General features: G+C 47.5%; 1 long non-coding RNA gene across 1 annotated transcript in view; it reads left to right on the top strand.

Annotated features, from left to right (window-relative positions):
- Window positions 1-24,279, top strand: part of LOC138247169 (uncharacterized) — a 212,693-nt gene that overhangs the window by 119,348 nt on the left and 69,066 nt on the right. Inside the window, exon 2 of the long non-coding RNA XR_011194353.1 lies at window positions 14,069-14,235. This is a non-coding gene — a long non-coding RNA (uncharacterized lncRNA). The remainder of the gene's footprint in view (window positions 1-14,068; window positions 14,236-24,279) is intronic.

Genomic DNA, 24,279 nt, shown 5'->3' with positions numbered 1-24,279 from the left:
CAACACACACCACCCCACACATAACCCACACCACCCCATGGCACGGCAAAGACACCCCAGGTTCTCTGAGGAGGAGCTCAGGGTCATGGTGGAGGAAATCATCCGGGTAGAGCCATAGCTATTCGGATCACAGGTGCAGCACACCTCCATAGCTAGGAAGATGGAGCTATGGTGCAGAATAGTGGACAGGGTCAACGCAGTGGGACAGCACCCAAGAAATAGGGATGACATCAGGAAGAGGTGGAACGACCTACGGGGGAAGGTGCGTTCCGTGGTCTCAAGACACCACATCGCGGTACAGAGGACTGGCGGTGGACCCCCACCTCCTCCCCCACAACTAACAACATGAGAGGAGCAAGTCTTGGCGATTCTGCATCCTGAGGGCCTCAAATGAGTAGCTGGACGAATGGACTCTGGTAAGTCAAACCTTAACTATTACAACCCCCACCCTACCTGCATGCCATCACATACCCCCCACCCTCACCCCATCACTCCAACTCCTCACACATGTGACACTATCACAAACCACACATCCCAACACCAAGACCTGCATACAACACCAAAGCACGGACACCCATCACCAATGCATGGCCACGGGACATACCCATACACTCCCCTAAACCATCATCACACAAGGTCCCACACAGGAATGCAAGCACTGGGGTACACGGTCACCCACCCATTGCACACCATGGTACACACAGATGCAATAATCATGCTTTTACACCCCTGCAGGACCCCTACCCAATGTCACCGCACAGGAGGGTCCACACAAGTCCACACCACCAACGGAAGAGGCCCACATTGATGACAGCAGCTCTTTCCAACTGGATCTAGACGACCAGCCCGGCCCATCTGGGACCTCGGGACAGTCGGTTCCCCTCACACAGTCACAGGCCACCACAGAGCTTTCCCCCTCTGGAAACACCAGCACAGCACCCACCCAGCGGGCCCATACCTCTGTCCCCAGGACACGTCAATCAAAAGTGTGTCCACCACTACAGGGAACCCAGGCTAACCCACCACCCCAACAACAACAGGGACGTGGGGGCAGTGGCAGTGGGCACACCATTCAGGGGACAGAGGCCCAGGAACACAGGGGAACTGGGAGGGCTGCTGTGCGACAGGCCAAGGGAACCCACCCTCCACGAGACCCTCTCCAACATCATGGGAGCATACCATAATTCCCAGGAGACGATGGCAACGGTACTGGCCAAGTTTCAGGAGACCCAGCGGCTGCAGGAGGAAAAGTATTTGGGCTTTAGGGCAGAACTCAGATCCATCAATTCCACCCCGGGCACCATCGTAGGAGTGCTGAAGGAAGTCCTCAACACCAGGAGGGACACTGTGTTACAACAAGGGGCCCCTGACACTATCCTGTACGATGAACTGCCCACCACCTCCGCCAGCGCTAGTGGACAGGTGGCACCGCCACAGGACCACCACACCAGCACCCCACCTCCTGCAGATGGAGAACCACCCTGCAAACGGTCCCTGAGATCCAGGACAAAGACAGAGAACGATGCCAATACCCCCGCCAAGAAATGAGACCGCCCTGAATGTCATCCTTTTGTCCCACCTTGTCACCCTGTCCATCCTCAAACTGCCCCAGCTCCACTTCCAATGCCCCTTTGGACAATGCACCTGTGAGACTGATAGACTGATCTCTGCCATGGACATTCCTCCACCATCACCCCTCCCCATTTTACAGCACCCTCCAATATAGAGCACTTAAATAAACACCCTTAAAGCACAAAACAATCTGGAGTCTGTCTGTGATTTCAGAATAGTGTATTAGCAATTAAAGTGACAAAATGCTCTTTCAAATGTAATGTCAACATACCTATGTCACACAGCTCTAGTCCATGAGGAAACAAAGCAGATGTCACACAGTGTGACCCACATCTGTGAAATCGTAAGGGAAAGTGAAAACTCAGTGACCATACACTGGGTGAAAAGGACAGACAGTAAAGAGGTAGTAGTGTTACATTACATGTATTAGGCAGGTTTGTCTTCTTATCTGTGTCTCATTGGAAGTATTGCAGGATAACCGAGTTCCTGTTGTCGATGTCCTCTTCTTCTGCTTCCTCGTCTTCACTGTCCACAGGCTCCACAGCTGCCACAACACCTCCAACTGGACCATCCTCCTGCAGAAAAGGCACCTGCCGTCGCAAAGCTAAGTTGTGAAGCATACAGCAGGCCACGATGATCTGGCACAACTTCTTTGGTGAGTAGAATAGGGAACCACCTGTCATATGGAGGCACCTGAACCTGGCCTTCAGGAGGCCGAAGGTCCGCTCTATAATCCTCCTAGTTCGCCCATGGGCCTCATTGTTGCGTTCCACTGCCCTTGTCCTGGGATTCCTCACTGGGGCCAGTAGCCATGACAGGTTAGGGTAACCAGAGTCACCTGAAAAAGGCGAGGGACAACTGTTAGACACACACTAACCTGTAGGGATATCCCCAGACCCAGACAACTATTCCCACTGATTTGGTTCCAGGTGCTCACCTAATAGCCACACCCGGTGCCTCTATAGTTGCCCCATCACATAAGAGATGCTGCTATTCCGCAGGATGTAAGCGTCATGCACTGAGCCAGGGAATTTGGCATTCACATGGGAGATGTACTGGTTGGCCAAACACACCATCTGCACATTCATCGAATGAGAACTCTTCCGGTTTCTGTACACCTGTTCACTCCTGCGGGGGGGTACCAAGGCCCCATGTGTCCCATCAATGGCACCTATGATGTTGGAGATATGTCCCAGAGCATAAAAGTCACCTTTCACTGTAGGCAAATCCTCCACCTGAGGGAAAACGATGTAGCTCCACATGTGTTTCAGCAGGGCAGACAACACTCTGGACAACACGTTGGAAACCATAGGCTGGGACATCCCTGATGCTATGGCCACTGTTGTTTGAAATGACCCACTTGCAAGGAAATGGAGTACTGACAGCACCTGCACTTGAGAGGGGATTCCTGTGGGATGGCGGATAGCTGACATCAGGTCTGGCTCCAACTGGGCACACAGTTCCAGGATTGTGGCACGATCAAGCCTGTATGTGATGATTACATGTCTTTCCTCCATTGTCGACAGGTCCACCAGCGGTCTGTACACCGGAGGATGTCGACATCTCCTCACATGTCCCAGCGGATGGTGCTGATGAAGGACAACAGCAAGCACAGAGTCAACCAACTCAGAGGTACGTACACACAGCTTACACAGAACACGATTCATAATCCGAAATGAGTATGTATGAGTGTTGAGGCAGGGCCTAGTTATGTGTGATGCAGTTAAAAATAGAGCCTTGTGGGCCCCTGAAATGGTGGCTGCCTGACCTGTAAAGTGGGACAGTGGGATATGAGGTAACTGCGCTGGCGTTGTATACCGTCGCGGTAGGCAGTCGAAGACCGCAGCGCAATTGTACATTGGTTAACATTGGACCCTATGGGTCCCAGGAGCCAATGACGATGTACGCTGGAGGTGACAGTACGCACCGCCGCGGACGTGACCGCCATTTTCTATCTGTTCAATCACTCAATACTAGATCTTCAACAGGAGAGGACCTACACTGCAAGTGCTGCTGTGACCTCAGTCTGGAAGAGACAATGGCTCGTACGTCTGGGGAAAGGGCCCCTGCCTTTACATCGGAGGAGTTGGAGAAACTCGTGGATGGGGTTCTCCCCCAGTACATGCTACTCTACGGTCCTCCAGACAAACAGGTAAGTACACTGGGAGAATGCTGTATGGGCTATGCCTGTGTGGAGTGAGGTGGATGAACGATGGGGGGGGGAATGAGGCGTGCATGAAACAACGGTGAGTACATGTGCCACATGGCAAGGGTAGGGATGCGGGCCAATGACTGTGACAGTGCAGTTGGTAATAACTTCTCTTTTTCCCCTGTACAATTCCTGTAGGTCAGCGCCCACCAGAAGAAGGATATTTGGCGTGCCATCGCCAAGGACATCCGGACCCCGGGGGTCTATCAAAGACGGAGCACCCACTGCCGTAAGAGATGGGAGGACATTCGCCGCTGGAGCAAGAAGACGGCGGAGGCCCAGCTGGGGATGGCCTCCCAACGTGGGAGGGGTGCCCGTCGCACCATGACTCCCCTGATGTTCAGGATCCTGGCGGTGGCGTGCCCGGAGTTGGATGGGCACTTGAGGGCATCATAGCAGCAACAAGGGGGTGAGTACACTCTCATTCTGCTGATTCAGCGTGTAGTGGAGGTGTCTGGGTGGGGGAGGTGGGCTGTGGGTTCCCCTAGGCCAGGGCGAGTGTGTAGTTAGGTCTCCTTTTTCAGGCAGGCCCTGTGGCACCCCACCCCACCTGAGTACAGTGCCAACTACATCTAGTCAGGCTCCTGTGACATCCTTGTGTGCAGATGTCAGTCATAGCCTTGAAGGCCATGTCCCAGGGATTGAATAGTGGACCCCAAGTGCGTGGCGTAGTGCAGGGGGCTTCTGTGTCTGTCGTGTCCGCAACGGTAGTGGTAATGCATGCACTCAACATGTCTTTCTTCTTTCGCCCCCCCCTTTTTGTGTTATCCTTGTTCTTGTGTGCATTAGCATCATCAGGCGGAGGAGCAGTGGCACCGGAGCAGGATGAAGCTGCATCCCACATGGCCCTGGAGGGCGACACTATGGAGTCTGATTTCACCAGTGGGACAGAGGGTGAGGGGAGCTCCACGGCGGGGACAGGAGCTGAGACCAGTGATACAGACTCATCCTCTGATGGGAGCTCCCTTGTGGTGGCGGGCCCATCTGTGCCCCCCGGATCTACAGGTACAGCCACCACCCCCCTTCCAGCACCGCCCTCCCAGTAGCCCCTCAGCCTTTGTCCCGTGCCAGCTCACCCAGGAGGGTGGGGATCTCCTTCGCCCCAGGCACCTCAGGCCCTGCCCCAGTCACCCCTGCCCTCAGTGAAGAGGCCATTGACCTCCTCAGGTCCCTCATTGTTGGGCAGTCTACCATTTTGAATGCCATCCAGGGTGTAGAGAGGCAGTTGCAACAAACCAATGCATTCCCGGAGGGCACTCATTCTGGTCAGGCAGCCCTTCAGCGAGCTTTTCAGACTCTGGCCTCAGCACTGATGGCAGCCATTGTCCCTGTCTCTAGCCTCCCCCCTCCATCTTCCTCTACCCAGACCCACACCCCTGTACCTCAGCCTACCCCAAGCACACCATCAAACCAGCATGCACACACCCCAACACACAAAGGAAGCTCAGGCAAACATAAGCACCACACATCCCACAGGCACTCACGCAAACATCCCACACATGCAGACATAGCAACATCCACTGCCTCCACTGTGTCCCCCTCCTCCTCGTCTCCCTCCCAGTCTCGTCTCCACTCACACCTAAATGCACTACATCTACAGCCACTACTGCCATCACCACCACACCCCAATCACGTGCAGTCACCACCCCCACTACAATTCACACATCCCCTGTATCATCTCCCAGTGTCTCTGTGACGCCACCTCCCAAGGTACCCAAACGCAGGCACACACCCACCCAACAGCCATCCACCTCATGACAGCCTCCAGCACATGCACCTTCACCCAAAGTCACCAAACGTACACCTCCTACAACCACAACCTCTTCATCCACTCCCAAACCCCCTCCAGCTACCCGTCCCAGTGTTCCCAAGAAACTTTTCCTGCCCAAACTTGACCTCCTTCCCTCACCTCCCCCACCCCATCAGTCTCCTAGGGCCCGACTCTCCAGGTCCCAACCTAGCACCTCAGCCACGACATCGGCGGGATCAGTGGTGCCAGTAGTCACCAGATTCTGGAGTGCACCAGGCAGCAGGACAGCCAGTGTGGCAAGGAGCCACAGCACGGACAGTCCCCCACCTGTCAAGCATCAGTGTCCAGCGGGAGAGGGGGAAGACACCAGCCACTGAAGCTGCTCCCAGGGGTACAGGTGGGAGTATGGAGTCAGCTGCGACAACTTCCAAGGTGGGGAAGGGGCACAAGCAACCCGGCAAGTCTGGGAAGATCGTCACGGCGGAGAAGACCGCCTTCAGCCCCGCTGCCCAGGAGGCGACTGCCATCAGCTCCGCTGCCCAGGAGGTGACCGCCATCAACCCCGCTGTCCAGGAGGCGACCGCCAGCACCAGCCCCGCTGCCCAGAAGGCGACCGCCATCAGCCCTGCTTCCCTGGAGGCGACCGCCATCAGCCCCGCTGCACAGGAGGCGACCACCATCAGCCCCGCTGCCCAGGAGGCGACCACCAGCACCAGCCCCGCAGGCCCAGACAGGACCACCAGAAGCAGCCCCGCAGGCCAGGATGCCACCGTCACCAGCAGCCCCACTGGCCCAGACTGGACCACCAGCAGCAGCCCGGCAGGCCCAGACAGGACCGCCAGTAGCTGAGTCGCTGCCAAGGACACCGCCGCCACAAGCACCGCTGCCAAGGACACTGCCGCCACAAGCACCGCTACAAAGGACACCGCCACCACAAGCACCGCTGCCAAGGACACCGCCGCCACAAGCACCGCTGCAAAGGTCACCGCTGCCCCAAGCACTGCTACAAAGGACACCGCTGCCACAAGCACCGCTACAAAGGAGACCGCCTCGACAAAGGACACCGCCGCCACAAGCACCGCTACAAAGGACACCGCCGCCAAAAGCCCTGCTATCGCCGCCTGAAGCACCGCTGCCAAGGACACTGCCGCCACAAGCACTGCTACAAAGGACACCGCCGCCACAAGCACCGCTGCCAAGGACACCGCCGCCACAAGCACCGCTGCCAAGGACACTGCCGACATAAGCACCGCTACAAAGGACAACGCCGCCACAAGCACCGCTGGCCCATGAGCACCAAGAGCACTGACGCCACTGAGCCCGCCACGAGCAGGATGAAGTACTCTGGGCACAAAGCCCCCTCCAGAACCAGTGGAGACAGGCATCCCTTACATCTGTCCTTGGCAGGATGAAGCACTCTGGGCACAAAGCCCCCTCCAGAACCAGTGGAGACAGGCATCCACTACCTCTATCCTTGGTAGGATGAAGCACTCTGGGCACAAAGCTCCCTCCAGAACCAGTGGAGACAGGCATCCACTACCTCTGTCCTTGGCAGGATGAAGCACTCTGGGCACAAAGCCCCCTCCAGAACCAGTGGAGACAGGCATCCACTACCTCTGTCCTTGGCAGGATGAAGCACTCTGGGCACAAAGCCCCCTCCAGAACCAGTGGAGGTTTACATCCACTACCTCTGTCCTTGGCAGGATGAAGCACTCTGGGCACAAAGCCCCCTCCAGAACCAGTGGAGACAGGCATCCACTACCTCTGTCCTTGGCAGGATGAAGCACTCTGGGCACAAAGCCCCCTCCAGAACCAGTGGAGATTTAAATCCACTACCTCTGTCCTTGGCATGATGAAGCACTCTGGGCACAAAGCCCCCTCCAGAACCAGTGGAGACAGGCATCCACTACCTTTGTCCTTGGCAGGATGAAGCACACTGGGCACAAATCCCCCTCCAGAACCAGTGGAGATTTACATCCACTACCTCTGTCCTTGGCAGGATGAAGCACTCTGGGCACAAAGCCCCCTCCAGAACCAGTGGAGACAGGCATCCACTACCTCTGTCCTTGGCAGGATGAAGCACTCTGGGCACAAAGCCCCCTCCAGAACCAGTGGAGACTATTATTCACTTGAGAGACTGTGGCTTTGCACTCCCCAGGATTGAACAGTGGGCAACCCACCCACTGTAGAGACTTGAGTGACTGTGGCTTTGCACTCCCCAGGATTAAACAGTGGGCAACCCACCCACTGTAGAGACTTCAGAGACTGTGGCTTTGCATTCCCCAGGATTGAACAGTGGGCAACCCACCCACTGTAGAAACTTCAGAGACTGTGGCTTTGCACTCCCCAGGATTGAACAGTAGGTATGTGGCCCCCTCGTGGATTTGGTGTTGTGCACTCATCCGGCTGAGGTGCCCCCCTTTCCCTTCCACCTGAGGTGCCTGTTTTATTTCTATCTGATGCATCTGCAGTGTTCTCTCTGTCATGTTTGGGTACCATGTGTGGGCCTCGCCCATGCAGTGTGGGCCCAATGTTCCATGGACTTAAATGGAGCAATACCTGGACTTCTATTCTTGGTGTATATATTTGTTAATAGTGTATATATATTTTTGCGTACTGGATTTTAATAGATTACAATGGTTACACTCATTTTCTTTTGTCTTTGCATTCTTCCGGAGGGGTTGGGGGGTGTAACTGTGATGTTTCAATATGAATTAGTGTGTGTGTTGTCATGGGTGAGGGTGGGGGTGGGGGTGTTGCGTGTGTGTGTCCCTGTTTTTTCCCTCCCCCCTCGCCTGTGTCTTAGGCGCAGTACTCACCGGGGTCTTTGCCGCTGGCTTTCATGCTCCTGGTAGAGGAGCAAGAAGATGAAGGCTGGGAAAATGTGAAGCTCTGGTTCCATGGCGTCCTGGTTCCTCGTAGGGTGTGTTGAGGTGAGCGTTTTCCCTTCGAAGTCCTGTTTCCGCCGTGTGTTTGTTCGCTGTGAATCCACCCCGGAAAAGGTAGCGGATTGGTAGGTTGTGATACTATGGGCGGTACATTGTCCTCTGCCTGTCTGTTAGCGTGACCGCCGCGCTATTTGTTTGTACCGCCGTGGCGGTCAGAGTGTTAAAGTGGCTGTCTATGTTGGCGGTTTCCGCCACGGTCGTAATTCAATTTTTTTTTACTGCCGGCCTGTTGGCAGTCTTACGGATGCTTTAACACCAACTGCCAGGGTTGTAATGACCACCAATATGTCCTACCTTAACCGTATACTGCACCCTGCCATTGGGGCTACCTAGGGCCTACCTTATGGGTGCCTTACATGTAAGAAAAGGGAGGGTTTAGGCCTGGCAAGTGAGTGCAGTTAAAAACTGCACACACAGACACTGCAGTGGCAGATCTGAGACATTATTACAGAGCTACTTATGAGGGTGGCACAACCAGTGCTGCAGGCCGAACTAGTAGCATTTGGTTTACAGGCCCTGGGCACCTTTAGTGCACTGTACTAGGGACTTACTAAAAAATCAAAAATGCCAATCGTGGATGAACCAATTACATACATATTTTGTAAAGGAACACTTGCACTTTAGCACTGGTTAGCAGTGGTAAAGTGCACAGAGTAACAAAAATAGCAAAAGTCCAGCACACATGAACAACCTGGGAAACAGAGGCAAAAAGTTAAGGGAGACAACGCTAAGGATGAAAAGTCTAACACCCCTCCATTCAATGACAGGGAACTCCACTCTATCACACTCCACGCCACTCCAGTCGATGAAACACCACTACACTCTATGACATGCCACTCAACTCTAAGGCACACCATTCAAGTCTACGATATACCACTCCACTCTACTCCCCTCCACTCTATATACCACTCCACTCCACTCCCCTCCACTCTAAGACACTGTACCAAATGTCACTCTATGACACGCCTCTCTGCTCTACTGTATGACACATCACTGCACTCCACGCCACCCACTGTACAACATTTAACCTCACTCTACAACAGTCTACTCCACTGTATGTAACTCAACGCCACTTTACAACACGCCACTCCACTCTACAACACACCATTCCAGTCTACCACACTCCACTTCACTCCACTCTCTGCCACTCCACTCCACAATGTCCGGCTTCACTCCATGTATAACACTCTGTGTCACACCACTCCACTCTATAACACCCTACCCCACACAATTGCATGCCACTCCACTCTACAATGCCCCACTCTAGGTTAACGACACACCACCCTTTCACACTCCATGCCACTCCACACTATGACACTCCACTTCACTTGGTGACATACCACTCCACTCTACTACATGGAACTCCACTCTACAACATGTCACTCCACTGTACACCACTCCAATCTATGCCCTATGAATGACATCCTACTTAATTCTATTATACTCCACGCTCCTATACTTTATGAGACAGTACATCCCTCTATGCCACTCTCCTACACTTTACTACTCTTTATGCTGCTGTGCGACACTGTATAATACTCAACACAACTTCCTCTATGCCACTCCATGCTAGTTAACTCCACTCTTCTTGACGGCACACTACTGCATTCTACTTCACTGCACTACACTATTCCACTATATGCCACACCACTCTATACCACTCCAGTGTATACCACTTCACTCTATGTCACTTCACTTTACAATACAAGAGTCTATGCCACAAAACTGTATTCCACAGCACTCTATGCCACAACAAACTACACCACACTACTCAACGAAACAACACTGTTCCACTCTACACCACTAGTATGCCCTCCACAGTATGGCACACAACTAAACCCTATCACTCCCCCTCCACTGTACCACATGCCCATTCACTGTACAACACTCCACTCCACCCTACGACAATCCATGCCACTGCATTCTGCAACAGGCCGCTCCACTCTATGACATGCCACTCAACTGTACACCACTTCACTGCACACCACTTGGGGTAGGCCACTCTACCCCACTTAACTCTACACAATGACATATTACGGCACCTCATAATGCCCTGCCAGGGCTTTGAAACACATATTTTTAGCCTGGTGGGGTCCCTAGAAGGGGCAGGTGGCACCACCAAGCATTTTAATAATGGTGTGGGGTCTGTAGGAGTGAAAAATATCCTCATTAACATTGCAGAAAACAGGAAGTCTCCTGGGTCATTAAATTTATGATGCCCAGGAGAGCTGCTCATATTTTTTTTAGAGCACTTCTGGCTGCAGCTCTATGATCCCGAACTGGAGTGTGGAACCCTTTTGTGGTTGGTTCTACTGCTGCACTTTGGAGCCTAAAAATGTTTTAAAAAGGCTCAAAAAGTGTTGTTAGTTATGATTTAATAAAGATGTATTACATGTTTTAATGATAATCACTTTTATAAAATTGTGTACTGTGCCAGTTAATGAATTGTACATTTCATTATATTTAATAGTTATTTTCTGACAAAAACAATACATCTGCTTTATGTATGGGCTTTATATGTTGGTATTCTAACCCTTTGACAAAGTCAGTATCTATGCTGTACTTAAACTGACACTACTGTACTCAGATCTGTGCACTTGTGGGAGTTTGTGTGCCAGACCTCCCCCCCCCCCCCCAATGTGCATGGCTTGTGCACATATGGGGAGTTGAGAACCAGTGGGAGTAGGGCATATCCAACCTCCAACCTGGCACAGCGTAGTGTTGGCTGCCCGCAGGGGGATGGATGCTGGATGTTAGACCTGCCCGTCTAAGGGTTGTCTTCCCCTGTGCTTTTTGCCTTTACCCATCATTTTTTTCTGAATTCATTGTTGTGCTCACTCCTCTAAAGATGGTAAAATTGGCATTCACATGATTGGTCCATTTTATTCACTTACCTTATTGGAGTGGTACAACATGTACCCATGGCTTATTAATTAAATGCTAATGGTGGGTCTGCACCTCTTATTGTGCTATCCACTTAAGTAGCCCTATTAAGTAAGTCTCTGCTCTGTCATTGCAGCCTGTGTGCAGTTTTAAACAGCCAGTTCAACTTGGCATAATAATCCTCTGCCAAGACTATAGCTCCCATTTTAATAAATATGTCAACTCTTGGCTGGGTCCTAAACAGCCCATAGAGCAGGGTGCATTCTGTTTAAAAAGCTGGGCATGTAATTTTAAGTTTTACATATCCTAGTGAAAAACTCAATTTTATTTTTTATAATTAATTAGTGATAACTTTAGCTTGGGAGCAGATGGATATCTCATGTTTGATGTCTAAGAAATTGTAATTTAAAATCCTATGTAACGGTAAAGTTGAATGTTACTTCACAATTTTAAAAGTGCCACTTATAGAAAGTTGTAATTTTCAAGTCCTAACCATTCTGGGCATGCAGCATGTTTCCTGAGTCACAATACTATGGGTATTTGACAGCTGGCCTTTCTGTATTCCCCGCAGACAGCCACACAATATAGGGACTAGATGTTAGTGGGATGGGCCATCTCTAACAGGATAGGGGCAGAGTTGCGCACTGCCCCAACTGCACTTTAAAGACCCTGTCCAAGTGCACACACAAAGAACTACACACTAGCCCATTTTGTTACTTCAGTCCTAGGCTTGGGAAGGGAGTTAGGAAATTCCCAACTCATCTGTAGGGAGAAAACTCCAGAAGCTTCTCCCACTTCAAAGGTAACACCAGGTATGAAAATAAGACCCTCAGACCCAAATTTCAGATCACTTCTGAACATGTGGAATGCTCAAAAGAAGGGCTGCTCTGCTGGCGTGCTGCTGGAAGAACTGCCATGCTGCCCTACTGCAGGGAGGACTGCCTTGTTGCTGAGCAAAAAGGCCTGAAACTGCACCTTGAAAAAAAGACCACCAGAGTGATTTGAAGGGTTTGTTGGCTGTCTTGCTGTTCTGAATTACTGGGACATATCATGCTACAACATTCCTGAGCCCTGCACCTGGACCCTGTCTGCAGTGAGTCCTGACCCCACCAACTGGTGACCCAGTCCTGGACCCTTGGAAGTGAGCCTAAATGTGCTGTACCAGCCTATCTGTTGCCTACATCCAAACCTATGCAGTGCAGTGCAACTCGACACCTTCCTGCACATAAACATTCATCCATGGCAGCACACACAGAAACAGCAAAAAATGAAGAGGAATAAAAGCATTCCTCTTCGTTTTGTCATGCTAAATCTGGGCCAGTGTCAAAAGCAATGGGTGTTGAGATGGAATGCCCACTGCAACACCCATTGTACGACCTCAAGGCGGCGTAACTCCACAAAAAGTGGTGTTACACCTCCTTGTAAATATGGAGCAGTGGTTAGCCCCACCGGAGCGTCACGGAAAATGACACCCCAGTGGCGCTAGGGGCTCTCAAATATGCCCGAAGGGTGTAATATTGTGTAGTGTGCGCATGATGAATGTGTGTGCTGGGTGTATCTGTGCCTGCAAGTGACACAACACAGAATGTTTACACTACTAAGCAGTATGGGTAGAGTGAATGTGTGTGCTGAGTGTATGTGTGTCAGTTGTAGCAAAATACATAGAGGTAACAATGTTATACTGTGTGTGTGCTGTGTGTATACACTGTGCCTGTAAAGTTACATTGAGTGCTGGACCATGGGTTAATTTGGGAGGCCCAAGCCTACCTGGTGAAGACATGAGGAGGTAAAGAATCCCCCATATTGATTTGTGTAATCCTACTGCAAAACCATGCTTTTATGGCTAAAGGCATGTACACAGATGCAATGGCTTGGACTCCCAGCCTGGATGTAGGGCAAGCTCTGCGGCCAACCCTGTTGTGCATGGCCAAAGGCATCTTGAAGTCAACAGCGGTGGTTCCCAACACTGCTCTTCAACCATCACCTTACTGCAGCCAGAGGAGGTCGCATTGGAACCACAGTATGCTCACCCCACCAAAAGTGAAAGAGGGCTGCCTGTTACTGCCGGCTGGTTGCATGCTGACTCCCTGAAGTCAGAGAGCCCTCAGAGTTAGCAAAATGAAAAACAATGAGTTGCAGTGGCACAATGTTGGCAGATCTCAGCACAACCCCACTTTGGGACAAAAACAAACAAAGGTCCCTGCGGACGAAGTGTCAGCCTTGACTTCCACAGTAAAATTTACCAACCCAAAAAGTAGAGTACATTCAAATTAATTGCCTGAAAACATTTTCCTCATTTTCTTTGTTAGTTTCTTCTAATCGTTTTTATTTTCTATTTTTTAATGTATAGAATTCCTATCTTATTAGCAAAAATTATACAAGTCAAAAACAAATTGCACTGGTATTGTCCAAGTTAAAAATAAAAATAGCATTCCTAAAATGATGTGCTTCTAAGAGGGGAGGGCACATTGCAAAAGTGAATGGGTGAAAAAGTGCATCCATGAAGATTTACAAATATGTTCAGATAAAACTGTGGCTGATAAATCATTCAGTATTCCAAAAATAATACAGCATCCATTGTTTGCATGTCTTAGATAACAGCTTTTTTTGAACAACAATCCACAGTAAATTAATGTCGATGTTTCGACCCTAAGGGTAAAGCAATTGCCAACGGGTCATATTTGATTCATATTTCTTTTCTTCTAGGTGCTTTCTATTATATTCCTTTGGTAAAGATGATGACCCGTTGGCAATTGAAACAAACCATCCGAGGCCTCACCATGGCTCCAGACCTGTGGCCCCTACTTGGCAAAATGGAGTCCAACATAAGGCTAATAATGAAATGAAAAGGGACTACTTTGCAGAGAAGCATGGTGAGTTAACAAACTGGGCACATTAATCCCAAAGGGACCTAACGAAAAACAGTTTATTTTTTGATATGGCAAAGTACAGCATGATTACAAGTCATGGACAGGAATCCCTTATAAGGAATGAATCATTATCATGTGAGCTAATGTCTATAAAGAAAGGAGAAATGACAACATTCAGTGGTCAGATTGAGAAATGTATTGGAAAAAATCACATGTACGGGTAGGTGAAAAATATCTCTACCAAATCAAAACTGTCTTTCAGGAACAACACCAAGGCATGGAGACAGAACTGCAAAAAAACATAGAGAACAGACAGACAATAGAAAAAGACACAACAGGCCGAAACAGCATAGTAAACGCAGAAGAACGAAACACTGAGTTGGCATATGAGATTGAACACTCAGGAAAGGGGGTAAACAAGAAGTCGGGGCATAGTTAGGAAAATATGTCTGAAGTTGAATATGCACGATGAAGAACAATACCAAAGCACCGAAAAAGAATTACACAAAATGCAGAGAATAAGAAAGGAAGAAAAAACTGGTAGGAGCACCATATTGAACACAGAAGAATGACTAGACATGAAAGAAATTGGGAATATTAGTTAAAGAGGGTTAGTACCGACCTCAAGTAATTAACACAACCCATGTCAGTGTGAACCACTAAAGTGACTAAACAAACTTCAGCTTAACCCCCTGGTAGCTATGGCACAGGGCTTTCACTTAACCTAGAGGTAATGTATAAAGTATTATGACAAAAGAAAAATCCCAAACCAATTAACAAGAATAGAGTGAATTGTAATCAACAAAAGAAAGCTAAATCCCAAAAATTGCAATAAGGGAAACTGGAGTTACAGATTTTTAAAGTTTATAGTTCAAAATAGCACTAAAAAGCCTCAAGCACCAACCACAGTCAATTGCTTGTGCTTTACCAATACACAGGTGTGAATCTAAGGCCAACCACGATAAAGCATGGTTCAGATGCAGAAACCAGGTTCAACCTGGTATCATATTATGTTTTGGGTCACGGATCATGTGTGGGCCACCGCACACCTTTAAATTGGTGTCCTTGCACAAACAAGAAGAGTGTGTCCTATTACAATGAATATGCTGCCCTTGGGGTAGTCACAAACATGGGGCTGGCCTGGGGGCACTGCATTCAGTGAAATACAGAACACCTACTTTAATCAGCCACTCTGTGTTTCACTGTGAATGCGGCACCCGCCTGCACTTTACAGAGGGGACAAGATCCCCCTGGGAGCAGTGAGTGATCGTACCTGCTTTCAGGGGGATATCTAGGGGGATCATCGTACCCCCTTTGTCCCCTCCAGAGGGTTGCCCTCAGAGTAAACACTGGCTGTACACCACTGTTTTTATGGCACACTGTCAGCGCACCTCCTGCTGGCTTCTTTGCCTTTGTACCCATGTAGGTAATAGGGCGCAGAAGCAAAGAGATTCCCTCATTTGCATCGGGACACACCTTGGTGCAAAGGATGGAATTCTTTCTCACTGATGCTACATGTGTGCCAGTGCTATCAGTATTACAGGAAGGGCTGCACAAGTGTCTGCTGCACCCCTTCTGTAATAGTAAAGTGTCCTGGAGGTGTACAAAGTGGGTGCACATGTCTGTTTTGCCCCAGGGTACTTTGTGTCATACAGAACCTGGTTGGAAGTTTTCTCTCTCCACCAGCCTTATGGTCCACCTGCCTGATTTACATTTAGGTGGACCAAAGTTTGACAATGGTAGAGACTAGTCTGTCTTTGCCGTGGTCAAACTCCTCCAATAGCCTGAAAGAGTAAGAACCTTTGGAGGTTTAGCATTATCTTAGATGCATGTTACCGGAGATACCATGATTAGACCCCCATGTCACTACCGACACATGGAGTATCAAAGTGGCGTGCAACTTTTCTTCAATATTATGGATTCACTTTTTTGACTACATTGCCCCTCTACAAAACACTCTTCCACAAATAAAAGTTTTCCTCCCATTACAGAATAGACAAACAAAACTCATTTTGTGGTCACATTGACTCGCTGAACAATGATTGAGTAGATACAGTCGATTGATTAGCCTTGAGAAAGTAGTTTATGACAAAACGCGTGTTGGTTGCCTATGCTTAATTTGCAATAAAGGAACTTTGATTGCACTACCATCGCATTTGATGTATGTACCTTAAATTTGTCTGTATTCAATGACTTTGGATACTGGTCTGTACGGTTTCCCTGCATTTCTTGACACTGTTTGGGTGGCTCGGTGTCACTACTGGTTGAGCACTTGGCCCCTACGATTCATTACACATGCAGAACTTGAGGGAGTGTGGCTAGGTTATCCCACAGTCACCTTTCTTTACATAAAGATCAAACAGTGGCGACTCACCTATATCAGATGGACTTGGATTAGCTATGAGGAGTACACTGTGACACTAGCCAATGGTCCAGGACTTTGGGCACAGCATGTGGGTGTCGAGAATCACTGCAGTAGAGACCAGAAGCAGGGTCCAGAGCATGTCCAGTTGCGACTGGTCAGTTGGGCAGTTACAGGATAATGACTAATCAGCATGTTGTGTCCCTATAGTATGAACAGGAGGTTAGCCTTATAACCTTTGGAATCCACAACTTTGCCCTGGGCACAAGAGGAAGAGCAGGTCCAGTCTTATGGGGTATTCTCAGGTCACAGACAGCATGTCCAATACTCTTCTGTTCTTCTACAGGACCAGGAACTTTTCTGATGAGGGAACTGGTGATGTCACATGTATGCCTGGATATACCCTGTGAGTGGGGGAAACTCCTAGCCACTACATAACCAATGTGGTAGAAGTTCCCACGGATAACAATATCATCATTGCAGCATTTACTTCGTGCCCTACTGCAAACAAACCCACAGTTCTCTTCTCTACCTAAAATCAAGATGACAGAACGTTTTCTCCCATGTGCAGAGCTCCTATGCTCACTGCAGGGGTATGGTAATGGAAATTAGCAACCTTTCCTCTGTGGCCACTCTTAATCAGTCCTGTTCTGGGAGCAGTATTTACATGTTGTCAAGGGGAGCTATTCAGCTGCCTGGTGACATTTGAACCCCTGGCTAGTGTCAAAGTGTATTCTTGCAAAGTCTTAAGGCAGGAAAAGGTAACTTTCTAAAAGGACATTTTCCAACAAATCTATTAAAAACTCAACTTCACCAGTGAATTGAGATTTTAATACATATTTCAGACAGTCCAGCAATTACATTTTTAGTTATTTCCTAACCAGAGATGACATTCCTACTATCCTATTGAACAGCCAATATTGCTACAGTGAAAGCAGTTTTGAGGCTTTTTCACTGTAATGACGTGTAATATTGTATCCTTAAATGTCCTACTTTTAAATACATTTGACATGGGGGAACAGCATGCAAAAATGGTCATTTCCAAATCCAGGACGATTGGTGATTATTGGATAATGGATATATCCTATAGGGGCTATTCAGCTGCCTGGTGACATTTGAACCCTTGGCTAGTGTCAAAGTGTACTCTTGCAAAGTCTTCAAGCGGGAAAAGGTAACTTTCTAAAAGGACATTTTCCAACATATTTATTAAAAACTCAACTTCACCAGTGAACTGAGATTTTTATAGATATTTCAGACAGTCCAGCAATTAAATTTGTAGTTATTTCCTAACCAGAGATAATATTCTTACTTACAGAATACTATCCTATTGAACAGCCAATCTTGTAACAGGGAAAGCAGTTTTGAGGCTTTTTCACTGTAATGACGTGTAATATTGTATCATTAAATGTCCTACTTTTAAATACATTGCACATGATGGAACAACATGCAAAAATGGTCATTTCCAAATTTCGATGATTGGTGATTACTGGATAAAGGATACATCCCATCTAGCAAGATTCTCACTACCTTTGACAAGGTTGTGAACCCTGTCTCATATCAAGAGGTCTGAGGTAATCACAAAATGACACCGTAGCACTACATAAAATATATAAATATGTAATGCTTCAGTACTGTTCTGGGACCCTTACATACCTCAAAGAAGGGGTGTTCCAAGTTCTCTTGCTGATAATAACATTTGCACAGTGCCTCCTGCTTTTGCCTGGTCCCATTTTCATAGATTATAGGGCCTAGCATAGGAGGGGCCCCATGTCTACCCCTCCATATTTGCTTCTATGAAAGGCAGACACACTGTGCAGTCAAATTTGTCTGCCTATTGAATCAGGCATGTCAGTCTAATCTCCAAAGGTGCATTCACACTAGATATGAATAGAAAGCTGCACTGGTCACAAGAGCACTTTGAAAAGGTTATTCTTCATAGTTAGGCAACACCCTATTTAGCTAAAAACTAATGGGCATAGGACCCGTGCATCACAACAAGCATGTAGAACACACCCACCTTGTAGCTATTAAACACTCTTCTTTGAACAGCGATCTCTTTTTTAGAGTGTGGGATCAGCTTCAGATGAGATTAGACACATCATGATGTTATAGTGTGGGAGCTAGAAGCAGGCAACTGGAACAAAACTGATATGAAGTATACACCAGCATTTAGACTTTTCATGTTTTTGCACTGCAAACATTTCTACTGTATTTACTATTTTTATTAAATGTTTTGGAAGCAGTATAGCCAATTTAAATAAATAAGTAGTGTGTGTTACCTATACATACCATCAGGTAAACTGAATTTTTTAAAACATAGTACAAAAACATTGCATAAATAAAACATTCAACACTTACTTGACACTTTAATAATTCATGATTGACATATTCATTTCTAGTCTTGCCGAACCTGCGCTCATTGCCTTCAAATCCCATGTCAAACCCAATTAACTTTTCAGGTCGGCAATCTCCATCAAGGTAATTGCATCATGTGTCACCGTGCATCGTATTTCTGTCTCAAAGTGATGCAAATCAACAAAAAATATTTTTTTCTCCAATTCACTTTCCATCACAAAACTTGTGTTGTGCTGAAAAAACACTCAATGTAACACAAAGCTACACATAGCGCTGCTTTGCATTACTTAGAACCAAGGGGGCATCTATGGGTGGTGCATAGGCTTTCTCATGCAACTACCCAAGATTTTCTATGCAAACATCTAGTTACTTAAAAAAGTAGACTGTGTTTTGCTAAAAAAAATAATGCCCATTTCAAATAGGTGCTATCATGGAGAAATGCTTTTATTTCTCCTTTCTTTTGCGACTTGGGATGTTGGTATTTTGTACTGGAATGATATTCTTCCACTGCAAAACCTATGCTAGACTCATGCAGACACCCTTGCACTATGGTGCAAAGCTGTGTGTGTGGTGCAGGACTGCCTACTTGTGCCCCGGCGCTAGGGAGAGGGGAGGACAGTGCCATATCTCTGTAAACATGGCACACTCCTGCTCTCTCCTTCCCACACAACGCAGCACAGCACTTTTGGCAACTGCACTGCGTTGTGTGAGAATTTAGTATATCTGGGCCCTTGTATGGTCCTTGGTATATTTACTTTTCTGATACAAAAGAATTTAAATTTCTTCCTTACGGTGTATTTCTTTTAGAACATTTTTGCAGTCTGGATGCCCTAGCCTGTTCTAAAACACAGTTCTCTGTTTAGTAATCTCAATGGCACAATAATTTATTTTACTTACAGTTATGATAACAGCTTTGCAGCTTTTACAGGTTTACAACTAGTTTTATCATAATACAAAAATGCTTGCACACATATCCTTGTTAAAGGTGCAATGACAATCCTGTTTCTTTCTTGCTCTGTATGCCTTTAAATGCACTATCTACAATATAAAGTACATCTTTAGACTGTTTAGGTGTAAAGTTTAATTCTGTTAATGTGGTCCGTTCAGTAAAGACGCCCTACTCTGAGCTGCTACATTGTTGTAGCACAGCAAATTGATTAGGTTAGAGTAACCCATGCACCTTTACACGGCTATTATCAAACACGTAACCTGACAGAAAGCCAGAACTGTTGGTTTTGCCAATGCTTGTTTAGACAATACACTTTCTAAAGTAAGTAAACTTAGCTCGGAAATTCTTTGAATTAATTATGAGCTGCAGTCAGCACCGCTTGGAAATAGGGAGAAACTGTTGCCTCTCCTTATGTCTTCGCTGTTTTCTTGGCACCTTTTGTGATAACTGAGAGGATTTATGAGTTAAGTGTATCTGTTTCAGGTGGAGCAGTGCCTTAAACACAGATGCACAACTCACGTTTGTGTCTACACACAAGTTCATGTTATGGCCTCATAAACCTGTGACTGTCTTCAAACCCTTTGACCATAGCCAGATAAAAAATCCCTTTCTCCCTTTAAGGTGGAGCCCACAAATGGTAAAAGATCTCTTGTGCCTGTGAGCTGAGATATCACCTTCATAATCCCTGTTCTCAGTGTAGCCTTCACTAACTATGTTCTTGAATGACACTTTTGCCTTCTCTAGAGTTAAAACCTCTCCCCCCCCAAGTCCTAGATTACCAAACCAGCCTAGGTATGTCCTACCATAGTCTTTCTACTGCTGCACACTTACACCATTAGCCTGGTTAGGAACTATCTCTAGCATGGATAATCGCACCATACCAGCTCAAGAGAGTCAGTGCTGCAAAGTCCTGTGCTTCACACTATCCTGATTCCAAACTATCGTCTCCTATCTGACTCTGAGGTAGGGCTTACGGAATTCCGTTCGTAGAAGACCTTCCAACAGGTCCAGAGCCCACTTTGAATCCTCCAATGAGGCCGGTGTCCTCTGAACCACACCCGGAACCAGTTTCTCCAGGTGAAGGACAGAATGACATCGGTCTGCAGCTTTCATTAAAGTGAGCAAGGATATTTGTGGATGTAATATTCAAAGTCATTCAACAATGCATTAGGGGTGGACAGTTATATTATTTTAATCCTGAACCACAATAATAATAATAATAATAATAATGATAATAATAATAATATTAACATTAATAGTAATATTAGCCAACAAGCATATTTTGCCTCACATAGTGGTTAAAAAAAATTGGTGAAAGAACACATCCCTGCTTCACTGAAAATTTAAATGCCACTCTGTTAGTGATTTTAACAGGTTTCTACATTAAAAAAGTGTTAAATACTACTTCTAGTGGAACGGAAAGCCAAACATGGTTTTGTTTCTATAAAAGTGCAATGTCTTATATACAAAGAGGCTGTAGTTTTTCAAATCCACGTACTATTGTGTCAGCATCACAGAAGCCACTTCAAACATACACAGAAGCTACTGCAGATATAACTTTTTTTAAATCAATCAGTCTATCAATCAAACAGCATTTACATAGCATGGCACTGTCACCGGTAGGGGTATCTGGGCGCTGTGGGTGCAGCGTCTCTGCCAAAGAGCCAGGTCTTGAGTTTCTTTCTGAAGTCCGCCGGGGAGGGTGCTGTACGAAGATAAAAGGGTAGTTTGTTCCAGATCTTGGAGGCTGTTTAGGAGGAGGAGCGAACCCCTGCTGCAGGTGCAACGAATGTGGGGCGTCTGAGCCCGGGCTAGTGAGGAAGAGTGCAGGTGTCTTGCAGGTCTGTGGAAGTTCAGTCGATGATGGATGTAGGCCAGTCCTTGATCATGCAGAGCTTTGTAGGTCAGGTTGAGAAATAGGAATTATGTTATTATGTTGGCACACACCAAGCACTGAATTGCCTTTCAACCCCTCAGTAGTATATGTTCATACAACTCAAAATGGTCCTCATTTTAAGAGGCTGGGGAAAAAGACAAACTGAGTCCCTGAGTTTCTTCCTGATCTCTTCAGCAGGTAGGCTGCCTACAGAGTGATCCCATCAGCATATGTAAACTTGGCTGCAGATTTATGATTGTTTGATGCAGTGCAGCACAGCAAGGCAAGTTGCCTTGCTGCATCAAATGGAGAGGGCAGGAATGCGCCATATCTCCTAAGATATGATGCATTCCTGCTCTCGCCCTCTGTGCTGGCACACTTTGTGCTGCTTAGCGCCAACGCAGGCACCCTTGTGCCATGGAGCAGGACTGTTTTTGTTCAGGGAGGGAAACATTCCTGCACAAAAACACTCCTTTGAGGTGTTCTCCATTTTATAAGTGTGCTGCAAAAGGCAGCAAACTTAGAGGACAAATACAAGGAGAAATAAAGCTATTTCTCTTCATTGTGCCTCTGTGGCAAAGGCATACAATGCGGATGCATTCCCAGGTTCAACTGTCTTGGTCAATCCGAGAATGTGCCAAAGTAAATGGATGGATGCATGGGAGCATCTACTCTACATCTATGTAACTCCTTCTCAGCAAAGAGTAAAATAAGGCAGAGACTTGCACTGCCTTGCATTATTCTTGATTTACCAGGCAACGCAGGGCCATGCAAGGTGGCATTGCGTGGCTTCGTAAATCTGACTTGAGGATTGCATTGCCCTTGCATCGTGAATGCAAGGTTATGCAAGGGAAACACAAACCTGTGAAGAATCTGGCCCTGTTTCCTTGCACATTTAATAGAATGCCTTGTTCAGTCTAAAAGTACAGAAAATTGAAACACATCAAGGCCTTGAGTGGAAGGTTACTGCGAGAGGGGATGCAGCTTTTCACATAAAAGGCTTTCAGGGTCTCCATCAAGTTTTCTCAGCTTTGTCAATGCAGAAGTATGTGTTTCTTTTTTACATGTTCAGCTTATCTTCAGTATACATTAACTCGAAAAAGATCTGAGTTGCTGCATGTTTTGCTGACAGCAGAGCTTAGGAAACAGAAAGAGGCAATCACTGCTCTGTGCTTCCAAGCTCTGCTGTGTGAGGCTTACACACCACTCAAAGATGTGTGGCGCCGGTCTGAAACCGGATCAGGATACGCCCCTGGTGTAAACATGACCATACCAGTACTACTGACATGGTGTACCTTTTGGAAAAAAAAATCCTATATTCCTTTTCTCGAGTGCTGAAAAGGGAAATATAACGAACTATGCATTTTTTACAAATCTGAGTGCATCAGCTTGGCATGCAGAGAATACGCAGTGTTTGCCTAATTCCGACAAGACACAATGGACCTGTGGTCTAGGAGTCCTGCAATCTGGCTCCAAGGAATAAAGCTGTCCTTTGAACCCCTCCATTTTAACAATTAAAGCAACTTAGTGAGTGATTGCATTAGTAGTTGGAACCAGGGGTGTAACAAAGGCCCCTGCAAGCACTGCGGTGCGGGGGGGCGAAATCCAGAGTGCCCCCTCAGCACAGTACACTGTGCACAGGCGTCAGGCTGCTGACTTGGTCCAGGTGAAAGGGGGGGCCCTACAGGTACTCTGCAGGGGGGACCCTTTAGGTTTCGTTACGCCACCCGTTAGAGCCCAAAGTGACCCCTAAAATGCAATGAACCTCTAATTACTTTGGCGTGACGCACCTTGAGAGCACCACATTTCCTGTTCTTATCTGTTTGGTCTGTGTCTGGCCTTTTCTTTTAATGTGCTTCGCTATTGCGTCGTAATGTATTTGCGCCCCCCCCCCTCCTCCTGGTGTGAGGCTTGACTTCTTGGCTGGCCCACCACTGGAGAGCAGGGCGTGGCCTGGCCAGTAAGCCAGTGGAGGAAAAGACGGGGGGGACCTGGTGGGCCTCAGATTTTCCAACAATCAGGCTAGCACTTCATATTAATCATTATATGAGAAGCAGCTCATGGGGGTCTTAAGGGGCAGTGGAAAGGGAAAGGAGTGCAGATAGTGAGGGTACTTGAAACACAATAAAAAAAAAGACATTAACCATGTTTTAAGACCTTCAAAACAGAGAGATGTGCTTGTTGTTCTGAGTATGTTAAAATCCAAGGTGAAATCCGACAGACGCCTCACCATATCTGACTGAAAGCACTTGTGCCAACTATTCATCAATAAATACATTTGTTTGGGGGGGTGGGGGTGGGGGGGTGTAACACCTTAAACCACAAGCCGGTCCCACTTACCCCCCGAATCAATGCCCCTGCTGGAGAACCAGGAGGACGACAGAACTTCAGATCACGGAGCGCTGTACTATGAGAGGGCATTAAACACCATGAATGAAATATAGCCCTCACAATACACCAATCACTTCTCCTTCAGGCACATACATTATCTGCTGCTGCGGAGAA

The sequence above is a fragment of the Pleurodeles waltl genome, chromosome 7, assembly GCF_031143425.1.
Source record: "Pleurodeles waltl isolate 20211129_DDA chromosome 7, aPleWal1.hap1.20221129, whole genome shotgun sequence".
NCBI lineage: Eukaryota > Metazoa > Chordata > Amphibia > Caudata > Salamandridae > Pleurodeles > Pleurodeles waltl.
Note: the sequence above shows the minus strand (reverse complement) of the source record. Positions and strands in the feature narration are given on the sequence as shown.